Source organism: Schistocerca nitens, chromosome 3 (genome assembly GCF_023898315.1).
Source record: "Schistocerca nitens isolate TAMUIC-IGC-003100 chromosome 3, iqSchNite1.1, whole genome shotgun sequence".
NCBI lineage: Eukaryota > Metazoa > Arthropoda > Insecta > Orthoptera > Acrididae > Schistocerca > Schistocerca nitens.
The window spans coordinates 711,386,081-711,400,011 of NC_064616.1; positions in this window are offsets into that span (position 1 = coordinate 711,386,081).

Here is a 13,931-nt window from a genome sequence, read left to right on the forward strand (position 1 = left end):
TTGCGGGATTCCACGCTGTACTGAGTTGGAAACCAGTGTCTCGATTGATCAGGTTGCTGTTCAACCGAATTTCTACAGCCTGAGGAAAGAAGATTATTGGCAGAAGATAAACTCTCTGCTACAAGATACTGCCTACAAGCAACTGGACAAGGACACGACAGCTTCCGTGACTCGCAAGACCATCGCCTTGCCCAGTGACTCTGGACTGGAAAAGGACGTCATCAGGAAGCTGTACCCCAGAGCACCGGCACCACCACGGCTATATGGGCTCCCTAAGATCCACAAAGACGGAGTTCCATTGCGACCCATAGTGAGCACCATCAACTCACCGACATATGGTTTAGCCAAGTACCTAGCACAACTGCTCAAACCGATCGTGGGTCACTGTGAGCACCATGTCAAGAACTCGGCGGAGTTTGTGAAGGTACTACAAGGCTTTCGCCTGGATAAAGATGATCTTCTTGTCAGCTTTGACGTCACCTCACTCTTCACACAAGTACCGCTGGAAGACTCCCTAGCGCTGCTCGAAACACGCTTTAGTGAGGACACAATAAAGCTGTTCCGGCATGTGTTAACAAACACCTACTTCAAGTGTGGAGGCAAATTTTATGAACAAGTGGATGGTGTAGCCATGGGGTCCCCCTTAGCTCCAGGCATCGCTAATCTTTACATGGAGCACTTTGAAGACATAGCCCTGGACACCGCCCCATTGAAGCCTAAAGCCTTTTACAGATATGTGGATGACACTTTTGTCGTGTGGCCACATGGCAGAGAGAACCTGCAAGACTTCCTGCGACATCTCAACAGCATACACAGCAACATACAATTCACCATGGAGGTGGAAGAAAATGGAAGCTTGCCCTTCCTTGACATTCTAATCAAGAGGCACCCTGATGGCACCTTGGGTCGCGCTGTGTATAGGAAGAAGACAGATACGGATTTATACCTTCATGCACAGAGTTGCCACCACCCAGCACAACGCAACTCAGTGCTTAATACACTTGTGCACAGGGCCAAGTCTATCTGTGATGATGACAGCCTACCTGCAGAGTTACAACACCTAAGGAAGACCTTCCGCAGCAACGGTTATAATGAGACGCAAATCTCGCGCGCCCTACACAAGAGCAGGAAGGTAGACACACCAGAAGAAGAAGAAGATGAGACCAGATGCCTGGCATTTCTACCATACGCGGGACCGCCAACAGCCAAGATTGCCCGCATTCTGGAGAAACACAACATGAAGACAATTTTTCATGCCCCAAGTAAAATTAAGGACATACTTGGCTCAGTCAAAGACCACCTAGGACTGCAGACTCCGGGCGTATACAGTATTGAATGTGAATGTGGTACGAAATACATCGGACAAACGCAGCGCTGCATCACGCAGAGGCGCTCGGAACACGTTAGAAATGTACGCCTTGGTCAGACAGAAAAATCGGCGGTAGCGGAACATAGCCTTAACGAAGGACACACCTTCCTCTTTGAGGGTACGAAGAAGCTGTGTGACGCTAAAGGATTTTGGGATTCAGTTTTCAAAGAGGCTGTAGAAATTCGGTTGAACAGCAACCTGATCAATCGAGACACTGGTTTCCAACTCAGTACAGCGTGGAATCCCGCAATAACTAAAATTAGAAGAGAACGCTCCGGCACGAAGACGGTAGCGGCCACAGACGTATTAGGAACCGGCAGGGACTCGACGCCCGGTCCGCGCCGCGAACCCCCCACCTTTGGCGCGGCGGCCGATTCCGCAGGTACCTGATTGGTCGGCACCCGGAATCAGTCACTGGTCCAGGAGCCTTTATAGGACCGCGCAGCACAGCATCTCGACACTTCGCTTGAAGATGATGGGTACGAAACCCTTCGAAACGTTGCGAGAAGACGACGCCTTTACTCGGCTGATCACCTGAGAAGATTTCACGAAGGGCACCATCTTTTTTGCCATCACCATTTGTTAAGTGGTGCTTCCCCACCACTTTGTGCTCATTACCCTCAATCTTTGACAGTTTGCCATTTACTGATGGGTGCCCCCCCCCTTTTTTTAACCATTTATATTCTCATTTATATATACTAAGATGGTATCTGTTATTTCGGACATGTCCAAAAGAACAGATACCATCGGTGACCATGCAGCTCGTTAGAATGGAATTACAATGAAATGAACACCCTTAGCTGCTTACAGGCGTTGACATATGTCAACGGGACAGATGAAAATGTGTGCCCCAACCGGGACTTGAACCCAGGATCTTCTGCTTACATGGCAGACGCTCTATCCATCTGAACCACCGAGGACACAGAGGATAGCACGACTGCAGGGATTTATCTCTGGCACGCCTCCCGCGAAACCCACATTCTCATCGTATTGTCCCGCACTACATTCTTAGTGCCCCCGCCCATTATACTCATTACTTGTGGCACATTGCCCATTGACGTATGTCAATGCCTGTAAGCAGCTAAGGGTGTTCATTTCATTGTAATTTCATTCTAACGAGCTGCATGGTCACCGATGGTATCTGTTCTTTTGGACATGTCCGAAAGAACAGATGCCATCTTAATATATATATATATAGTTAAGGCTCACCGGCCACTTGACCATCTTCTTCTTCTGTGTGAATGCACAAACAGTGCCCGAACTCTTACGGGAATCGGCAACGCGCCGCGAGTAATGAGTATAATGGGTGGGGGCACTACGAATGTAGTTCGGGACAATACGATGAGAATGTGGGTTTCGCGGGAGGCGTGCCAGAGATAAATCAATGCAGTCACGCTATCCTGTGTGTCCTCGGTGGCTCAGATGGATAGAGCATCTGCCATGTAAGCAGGAGATCCCGGGTTCGACGTATGTCAACGCCTGTAAGCAGCTAAGGGTGTTAATTTCATTGTAATTTCATTCTCATTTATGTTTGCCATCTGGCTTATTGGCTGTGTTAATGAACAACGCACAGGATGTGGACCGCGTTTTACTTTTTATCCATCATAGCAATATGGTGAAGGACCTCCATTTCTCTATGGCATATTTTGTTGACCTTTCTCCAAGTCTCTGTTTCTAGCTGCCTTTCCTTCTTCCAGTTGGGTTTAACATGTCATCATTTTTAAAGTACTTGTTTTTGTGCACTAAAACCAAAAACAAATAGCATTTTGTGGCCACCTCCCGATATTCATACAGTTCCTCCTATTGAAGTTCAGCGTAGGTGACGTGCTCTCCAATCATTTCGAGTAGCAGAGTGGTTTTCCTCAGGGAAGTGTTTTTAAGTGTTACCTCTTTTCCGTAGCCATAAACAAAAACATGTCCATGGTAAGGAGTCTTGTACAATTCACCTTATATGTGGCCGATTTTGTTGTTTTCTTTTTCACCTCCAGTGGTGCGTCAATGACTCGTCAATTGCAACTTACTGTGCAGAGGTTTGAGTGGGCTGGAAATATGGGTTTTTAGTTTTCTGTAGATAAGTGTGTGCATGTTTCTTTTAGTCATTCTTGTTGTATTTTTAATTTGCCTGACTTGCATATGAGGGACATTATTCTGCATTTTTTGGTGAGGTTTCTGGGCATCATTTTTTACTCCAAACTGTTACGGTTACCATACCTGAGAGGTCTGAAAGCCAGGTCCAGAAGGCACTGAACATTTTAAAATCACTTTAACCAGAGGTCTTGGGGAACAGATAGGGCACTTCTGTTCAGTTTTGTAGGGCTTTTGTGTTATCGTGGCTGAACTATGGGTGCACAGCATTGGGTCTGTGGTGCTTTCTTTTCTGAACATTATTGACACTATCCACCATGAGGGAGTTAGGCTGGCCATGGTTGCTTACTGGACTATCCCCATATCCAGTCTCTGTGCTGAGGCTGGGGAGCCACCTCTTATTATCCAGCGGCAGCTCCTCGTGGTGCGTCAGGCATATAAGTTACTCGCTGTTTCAAACTCATCTGCATTGTTTGTCTGTCTCTGGAACACTTTTTCTCCCATTGTCCATGAGCAGCAAGGCCATTCGGGATCCACAGGTAGCATGTGTTGAAGTCACATGGTGTGGAGCAAGTTTAATCCAAAATCTATTATTTTAATTGTCTGCTGCTGTGGTTACTGAAGAGGCACAGAGTAATTTTAGATTCAGGGTGTTACAGGAGAGGTTGCACTCCTGTATATACTTTTGATCTGTAGCTGTATTTATGGATGGGGGGGGGGGGGGGGATGGAGACTCCATTGGTTGCTGTGTCATTTTCCCTGATCGTGTCCTCAATACTTTACCATCTTTGATGCAGAATTACACACAATCTTGTGGGCACTGAAGAAGATGAGATCTGTTTTAAGTGGTAAATACCTTGTCTGTTCCAATTCACTAAGTGCTCTTCACTCTCTCCAACACTTGTACCCAAGAAATAAAGCAGTCCATAATATCTGGGACAGTCTCCTCCAACTACTAAGGCTGGGGGAGATGGTGTCTTTCTGCTGGGTGGCAGTGCAATGGTTGTTACAAGGAACCAGAGGACAGGTGTAGCAGCCAAGGAAGTGTGTCGCAATCCTCAGTTAGTTCAATTTGCCTTCCCATTACAAGCTATTGCCTTGCTGTTGAGTTAGAGAGTCGATGAGACAAAGAGTGGCTGGAAGTGGCGACAATAAGCTGTGCTTAGTAAAGTCCACAACACAGCTGTGGCTTAACTTCTTCCAATCACACAGGTGGGATGGGGTCCTCACTCATCCTCATATTGGCCACAGCTCTATGAAGCTTTCCTCTCCAGTGAGAGGATCCTCTAATGTTTGGTACTTGTGGCATACAGATCACAGTGCACCACATTTTACTAGATTGTCTTTTATTTTTGGAGCAAAGGTCAGAAGCTCATTTGCTGATGTATTTGCCCTGTATTTTAGCTGACAATGAAACAAATGTGGTACAACTTTCAAAATTTTGTGAACCGTCCGACTTGTTCCCTACAATTTTAGGGCAACATTTTTAATGTATTTTCAGGGTGGCTGACTCATCTGTGTTTTTGGTAAGTTATCAGCCAGCCACATAATCCTGTGCATGTATTTAATGTCTTGCATAGGTTTACTCAATAGTTTTATACCATCTGAAACAATTTTAATGCTATCTTCCATGATGTGAGCCAGTGTGATTGTTCAGGTGATCATGGATGAGATCAGAAAATAAGCATAAGAAGGTTTGGTATTCAAACTTCCCCACAGCTAAAAAAAATATTTGTTGCTAGATATCATATTGGAACAGTCTAAAGTCACAATATAAGGAAAAAAAAACTGGTAAAGTTACTACACTACTGGCCGTTAAAAATGCTACACCACAAAGATGACGTGCTACAGACACAAAAGTTATCCGACTGGAAGAAGATGCTGTGATATGCAAATGATTAGCTTTTCAGAGCATTCACACAAGGTTTGTGCTAGTGGCAACACCTACAATGTGCTGACATGAGGAAAGTACCGATTTCTCATACACAAACAGCAGTTGACAGGCATTGCCTGGTGAAACGTTGTTGTGATGCCTCGTGTAAGGAGGAGAAATGCGTACCATCACGTATCCGACTTTGTCGGATTGTAGCCTATCGCGATTGCAGTTTATCGTGTCTCGACATTGCTGCTCACGTTGGACGAGATCCAATGACTGTTAGCAGAATATGGAATCGGTGGGTTCAGGAGGGTAATACGGAATGCTGTGCTGGATCCCACTGGCCTCGTATCATTAACAGTTGAGATGACAGGCATCTTATCCACATGGATCGTGCAGCCACATCTCGATCCCTGAGTCAACAGATGGGGACGTTTGCAAGACAACAACCATCTGCACCAACAGTTCGATGATGTTTGCAACAGCATGGACTATCAGCTTGGAGACCATGGCTGCGGTTACCCTTGATGCTGCATCACAGACAGGAGCGCCTGCGAAGGTGTACTCAACAACGAACCTGGGTGCACGAATGGCAAAACGTAATTTTTTCGGATGAATCCAGGTTCTGTTTACAGCATCATGATGGTCACATCCATGTTTGGCGACATCGTGGTGAATGTACATTGGAAGCATGTATTCGTCATCGCCATACTGGCATAGCAGTACTTCATCCCTCACAGCTACCCATTCTTCTTCTACTGTATTTCTTTCCCCCATTCCTGTCAATTGTTCCCTTATGCTCTTCCTGAAACTCTGTACAACCTATGGTTTAGCCAGTTTATTCAGGTCCCATCTCCTTAAATTCCCACCTTTTTGCAATTTCTTCAGCTTTAATCTGCAGTTTATAACCAATAGATTGTGGTCAGAGTCCACATCTGCCACTTTAAATGTCTTACAGTTTAAAACCTGGTTCCTATGTCTCGGTCTTACCATTATACAATCTATCTGAAACCTGTCAGTATCTCCAGGCTTCTTCCATGTATACAACCTTCTTTTATGATTCTTGAACCAAGTGTTAGCTATGATTAAGTTGTGCTCTCCGCAAAATTCTACCAGGTGGCATCCTCTTTCATTTCTTACCCCCAATCCATATTCACATACTACGTTTCCTTCTCTACCTTTTCCTACTACCGAATTCCAATCACCCATGACTATTAAATTTTCGTCTCCCTTCACTATCTGAGTAATTTCTTTTATTTCATCATACATTTCTTCAATTTCTTTGTCATCTGCAGAGCTAGTTGGCATATAAACTTGTACTACTGTAGTAGGCCTGAGCTTCGTGTCTATCTTGGCCACAATAATGCATTCACTATGCTTTTTGTAGTAGCTTACCCACACTCTTATTTTTTTATTCATTATTAAACCTACTCCTGCATTACCACTACTTGATTTTGTATTTATAACCCTGTATTCACCTGACAAGAAGTCTTGTTCCTCCTGCCACCGAACTTCACTAATTCCCACTATATCTAACTTTAACCCATCCATTTCCATTTTTAAATTTTCTAACCTACCTGCCCAATTAAGAGATCTGACATTCCACGCTCTGATCCGTAGAACTCCAATTTTCTTTCTCCTGATAATGACGTCCTCTTGAGTAGTCCCCTCCTGGAGATCCGAATGGGGGACTATTTTACCTCCGGAATATTTTACCCAAGAGGATGCCATTATCATTTAACCATACAGTAAAGCTGCATGCCCTTGGGAAAAATTACAGCTGTAGCTTCCCCTTGCTTTCAGCCGTTTGCAGTACCAGCACAGCAAGGCCATTTTGGTTAGTGTTACAAGGCCATTTCCATCAATCATCCAGCCTGTTGCCCCTGCAACTACTGAAAAGGCTGCTGCCCCTCTTCAGGAACCACACGTTTGTCTGGCCTCTCAACAGATACCCCTCCGTTGTGGTTGCACCTTCGGTATGGCCATCTGTATCGCTGAGGCACACAAGCCTCCCCACCAATGGCAAGGTCCATGGTTCATGGTCTTTCAAGTAAAAAAAAAAAAAAATATCTATAGCTGTTCCAGAGATACAGCATTTTAAAAATTTTTTTTAAAATTTGCATCTTCAAAATGATATGAGCAGTGTAATCTTTGAGGGCTGTATCTTGGATCATGAAGAATGTTATTCAAGCTATAATTGTCAAGATTTTTTCTGATATACATTATGGTCTGAAAAATAAACTCACAATGAACAATCAGAATGCCCAAGTTTTTAAATAATTCTTTGCAGTGAGCCCATTTATTGCATTTTGTAATTATTCTTACAGCTCTCTTTTGTAATCAGAAAATGTTTGTAGATTCTGGGTACTATTTCCCCAAAAGATTGTTCTGTAGCTAAGGATGGCATGCACATAACCAAAGTAAGCTCAACTTACACAGATGTCACTGCATACTGATGCAAGAGCTCTAAGCGTGTAGCATGCTGTGGAGACCCTCTTTGAGATAATCATGACATGTTCATTCTATTTTAGTTGGCTGTTGATATGAAGGTAAGATTTTTTCCTAGCCTGCCTGAATTGATATGAACTATGTCTCAAACATTTAAGTGATAGCCTACAGCAAAATTCTACAGGAAGATGCGGTTCAATAAAACAAATGTATGCAGTGACTTAATATGTACAAATAACTTCTCAAGTAAACAAAAACATGTGATTACAGTGACAAATTAGTTGATGACAATATTATTGCTCTTGGGAGTGAGGGCACTTCGGTTGGCTTATCACGAGTTTTTATTGAGATATTTGAGAAGGACCCACTGAACCACTTGATATTATATGCACAACTGTCTTGAAATCATTCACAGTGTGATGTGTTTTACTTAGTCACCACTATGATTGTTTATTGTAATGTCGCTGCATGTTTCCAATAACAGCCATGGGAGACCAAGTGCAATAATATCATGTTCAGTTAATATGCTCAAAATGTAAACAGCAAATAATTGACTGCAACTGAAACAAATCAGTTGTTCAATTTAAATAGTTCAAACATCTTGCCAATTACCTCAATGAAAACTCTGGAAAAAGTGCAGAGGCATCTTTCTCAGAAATATACAGGGAAAGGAGATGAAATGTGCACTTTGACAATGAAGTAAAAACTTTTGTGACAACTGAAGGGGAAAAATATCGTGAGACTGTGGCTGAAGAATACAAGCACACGTACAAAAGTGCACTATTAAGCACCAAACAGAATGTAGGTGCACTAACCCAGAATTATGTTGCATCTGAAAACACCAAATCTAAAAGCAGGATAAAAACAATAGTTGGTACAGGAAATTAACGTGGAATGCTGTACAATGAAAAAAGGGCATGGCTACATCTAAGCACAGTTAACAGTGGCATGACTCCTGGAAATGTCACAACTTCTTGCAAAAACCTTTTCTGATCATGATGACTTCATGGCTGCAAAGCTTGAAACAAAGGGGCTTAATAACAGTTGCAAAAATAGTATTGACTTTGAGCTAAGGGATAAAGTAATGGATAACACTATATGATCCAAAAATATTGTGATTTTTATTCCAGAGAATGGCCAATATAATTCCGAGTTCCAAATATTTCATCAAATGCTCGGTACGCACCCAAAAAAGGGCAGAGGAGATAGAAGTTTTACTTGCTCCAGAGGTACCAAATATCTTCATAAAGTCTGTAAATGGCCTGACTGAAAATGAAATAAAAATGTATAATTTACAGGGTTGTAACAGAATGTCAAATGTTTGCAGAACTGAACAAAGTGGTGGGGTAACATTGCATGTATACAGCAGTATAAGTAAATTTGTTTCTTGGCCAGTTGCAAACTGCAGAGAAATGTATTCTGAAGCAGTAACAATTCAAACAAACTTTCAGAAGGACAATGTCTAGTGTTAGGTATGTATCACTCTCCAAACTCTAGTATAAAAGATTTGCTAATAGATCTTGAAGAAGTACTTGTCAAAGCTGTTAAAGAGCTCCCATAATAATAGTAGCTGGTGGCCTAAATATAAATAAATTGAAACAGAGCAGCTGTACAAAATGTTTTATTGATGTCATAAATATATATAATATGACACTGCATATAAATAGCCTAACAAAGAGCACTGAATCATCAAATATGTTAGATAATTTTTTAAAATTTGGCTTTAAATTAAATGAAAGCCCACATAATTAACACAGTCATTTGAAATCACCATGGTCAGTTAACTGAGCTGCAGAATAAGAAGATTGAAACTGGAAATGTGCTGACAAATGCTGCAGTTCTCAACATATTGGAAATATTCACATCAGAAGACTGGAAGGCTGTATGTATCAATGGTGTGGAATGAATCTGGAAAACTTTCATTTCAACCTTAAGTCACTACATAAACATAGCTTTTCCAAAGGTCAGCAGAAAGAGAAATGAATCACCAAGACACCATAAATGCTAGAGAAGATCTAAAAGATTAAAATGAAATGTTTGGAAATTTAATAGTCAGCAGACTGTGGAATATATAGACACAAGAAGAAAGAATACAGCAAGATGATAAGGCAAGCGAAATCAAGATATTATAAGCATCAAATAGGAACTTTATCATTTATTTATAAGACAGTGTGGTCACCCGTAAATTCAAACAAGAATGAATCAAATAAGACTGAAAGTGGGAACACAATACTTACAGCACATGGGAAAGAACTGATTGGCCGATGTGCAATGTATTCCACTTTAAACCAGTATTATGTAAATATATTTCAGAAGCCAATTAAACAAAATGAAGCATTAACTAAAAAAAAAAAGTATAGCTTTGCCAGAAATAACAGAACGTCTATTTCTGTTTCAAACAGATAAAACAGAAGTTACAAATATAATCAGATCACAGAAAAACAAAGACACAGAGGACATTCCTATTAAACTTAGTATCGGGAAACGGACTGTTCCCACGTGTCTGAAGGAGTAAAATAGTGCCAGTTTACAGACCTGGAGACTACAGACTTATAACAATTTCACCCACCTTATCAAAAATTGTAGAAATAACTATTAAAAACAGAGTTATAAAATTCATAGAAAAACAAAATTCCTGGACAAAACACAGCATGGATTTAGGAAAGAGAAGTCTATGAAAAAAGCTGTGGCAAGTTTCATGACAGATATAATCAGAGCTTTGGAAGAGCAAAAGAAAGTTTGTAGTTTTTGTTTTCTCAGATGCCTTCAACTATGTATGCCATACTACTCTGTTAGATAATCTGCATAAATATGGTATCAGCGGGAATAATTTATAGAGAACAGAGAACAAAGTGTAGAATTAAGATATAATGTGTCCATTAATATTTATATTGTGCGTAAATGACATGAGGATTATACCTCCCTCATTGCATGTAGTAGCTCAATAAATGTTTTAGAAACAAGAACACTTATAGGCATTAAAAGGGGAAATGAATGTTTAAGCAAAAACAATCTATTTGTAAACAGAAAAGAAAACAATCTACATGGAAATACTAGCAAAGAGAATAACAGATGAAGAGAACTAACTGTAAGACTTAGGGGCACACTATTAACAGAAGCCAACAGCTACAAGTTCCTGGGGTTGACACTAGTTAGACCTATGACTTGAGAAAATCGTATAGAAAAGATTAGCTCAAAAATAAGCAGAAATGCATTTTTAATGAAGAAAATGTCTCACATAGTTGATGTACCAGGTGGTATAATTAAACACATTATAACATGGAAACTAATTACTGTATGAGTACCAAAGTTGGTAGCATTAATACCAAGGACATGGGGAAGAGAAATAATTCAGAATCAACCCAATTGAAACACTTTTAATGTGCTGCTACAGTACATCATACCATTACATACCAGTACCATTACTGCTACAAAAGAGGCTCAATATGGCATCCATCAGTGTCCAGAAGAGCCTGAAAGTTCAGGATTGCATTCTGCACAGCAGAACAAAGCATGTCCATAACCATGCTGGCTACCTCTCTTGATAAGCTGTGCTTCAGATCAGCACATGTGTGAATGTTCCCCTGGTAAACCCTGTCCTTCAGGTGGCTCCACAACCAGAAATCACTGTGAATGAGATCGATCTTGCCAGCCAAGCATTTGGAAATGATTGGCTGATAATTTGTTCATTTCCAAATGTGTTTCTGAGAAGCAGGTGAACTTCACAAGCAATGTGCAATGGTGCCCCATCTTCCATGAAAACTGTTGAGTTCAATGCATCTCTCTCCTGCACATGCTGGCAAAGCATATTGCAGTAATGCTGGCCAGTCACACAGTACGACTTTGGTCCTTGAGCACCAACCTTTGTGAATACGAATGGGTCAATAATGAATGTAGCCATGAAGCCACACCATATGGTGACATGTTCACCATATAGAGGAACTTCATGCACAGTGACTGGAGGTGAAGATCCCACACTCACCAATTCTCACTCATCAGAGAAAAATGAGCTTCGTATTTCCATAGAATGGTCCAGCGCTAGCCCATGTCAACTTCAGTCCTTGTGAGAAAGTGGAGAGCAATGTCAATGGCAACACGTTGTTGTGTGTCCTGTGGTGCAAGCTGCTGTACAATATGGATCTTGTACAGATACAATTTAAGAATGGTTAGCACCTGCATTACAGTGGACCATGAGAGGTTCAACTGTTGTGACACAGCACATGCACTGCATAATGATCAGAAATTGCACGTAGCATTTTCTGCCATAGCAACAGTGATTTCATCAACCACCTGTAGTGTGACTGGTCACCGGCCTCTTTCTGAAGCTACACCCATTTCTCCAGTTGATTCAAACTTTTTCATCATGCTCCATGCAGCAGGTGTAGAAAAAGGAGCTTTCAATAATTCTTTCAGCTAGCAATATTCTTGAAGTGCAGCTATAGCATTAATGTTGTTTTGATAATACAGCTTCACCAATAATGCCCTGTTCCTTTTGTCCAAGCTCATGTTGACACATCACCAAGTGCACTGCAACTGGTCAGGTGTGTGAGACTATGAATGACAGTGACTGATCACGGCACCTGGTGGCCATAGTTGGAACGGGATGGTGGTGCTGTGACCCATGGAAATCATGCACCCCATACTCTTGACATTAATTCTATCAACTTTGGTACTCATATGGTAATTAGTTTCCATGTTATAATATGTCAAATAGGGAAAGTTTAATTATAACCACCCAGTAGATACACTGTTAAAGATGAAATAAGGACTAATTAATCCACATTCATCATACTCTATAATAATATGAGGAAAAGCAGAAAATGTGTATATGAACATACTGATGGAACTGAAAAAAAGGAAAAAAGAAAAAAAACAATCAGATGTATTAGAAGAGAGTCCTGTAAAATCAGATTCAAAGAATATAAGGGGTCCCTGGTGCAAGAGAAATGTTAGTTTTCATCATGCAATAGACATTTCACATTTTTGTGATGATTACAGGTAATAATCAATGAACTGTTTCATTGCTAGTAAAATATATCTTATTCAAAAATTATCATAAGAACTGTGCTACAGAAACTGTTATAAAATATCTCATGTCAACAAATATAAGTCCCAATTGATGGAAGTCATTGGTAAAGTAGCATCATGCACTGCCTTCGTTTTCTTTTCACTGCTAATCACTTGTGTAACAATTACATCTGCAACAGTTTAGCTGTTGATATGAAATGCAAATTTTCAAAAAAATTAATGATTTGAGACATTTAAGTGCTTAAAATTTGTGTGTGTGCACTTTGGACTTGTGCTATGTGGCACTATGTTCCCTTGTCACAGCTGCATCTGCTTATTCACTGATTTGCATGCTAAGCAGGAAGGGCTGTACAAACATCTGTCATACACAGCTCTTCATGCAGAAAAAAATGAGCAACTTTAACATTTTTTAAAACGTATTTGCAGTTCATCTTAGCACCTAAAATTTTGACAGTGCATTTCTTTCGGTGTATTCTTGCCTGAAAACTTTCAGGGTAGATCTCAACATGTTGGTTTGTACCATTTCCTTGTAGGTTAGTAGTAATTATGGTTTCTGAAGTCCACAAAAGAAATATTAATTTTGTGGGAAGTAGATTTCATGAACCTCATGCAGAAGCTACTTCAGTGGTAAACATACTTCCCAATGGACTTTAAAGCAGCGTATGGGAATTCAGTAGCAGTGGGTACTTGGAATAATTTTTGGATACTGTTGCCATCAGTTGCACTTTTTATTAATTGAATATGCACACAGAGCGCATGACGCAAGACAATAATGGGAACAGTCACTTCTGTCAAGAGACAGACTTGTTCATTGTTGCAAACATTGATATGGCAGTTGAAGTCAGAGACCCCTCATCCTTTTCCAGTGTGGAGCACCAAGGAAAGAGTAGGCATGTAATCTTGAAGAAATGCTGGAGGATGAAAAGGTCTGCCATAGTGGGAGTGTGGTGGATTGTCATTGGTGATGCTTAAAGCAGGGGAATGTGTGTTGAACTCTACCATTGAGGTAGTATTATCTGTGCAAAGTTCTGTGTTAGTGGAGTTGAAAGAGGTTGAATGATCCATAGGTCATGAAGAAAGATTATCACCCTCCTGTTCTTCCAGCACACAGGTGGCTTGAGGTGC